Source organism: Palaemon carinicauda, chromosome 37, assembly GCF_036898095.1.
Source record: "Palaemon carinicauda isolate YSFRI2023 chromosome 37, ASM3689809v2, whole genome shotgun sequence".
NCBI lineage: Eukaryota > Metazoa > Arthropoda > Malacostraca > Decapoda > Palaemonidae > Palaemon > Palaemon carinicauda.
Window position 1 is genome coordinate 38240070 of NC_090761.1, and position 221 is coordinate 38240290.

Below are 221 nucleotides of genomic sequence, written 5' to 3' on the forward strand. Positions count from 1 at the left end.
CAAGTTGATGTTATGCCTGCATAATTCTGATACTCTTATCCTTCGATCAGTTTTATGCCTACATGTATAAAACAGGACAACTATTCTTTACACCCATTGTTTAGAAATCTTTAACTTATTATGAGAAATATTACAAATTCTCGTCATATATTCAATCACACTATCATCACCATGTTGAAGCCGTTCATTTATAACGATGTAAACTAGTGTTTCTCCTTACT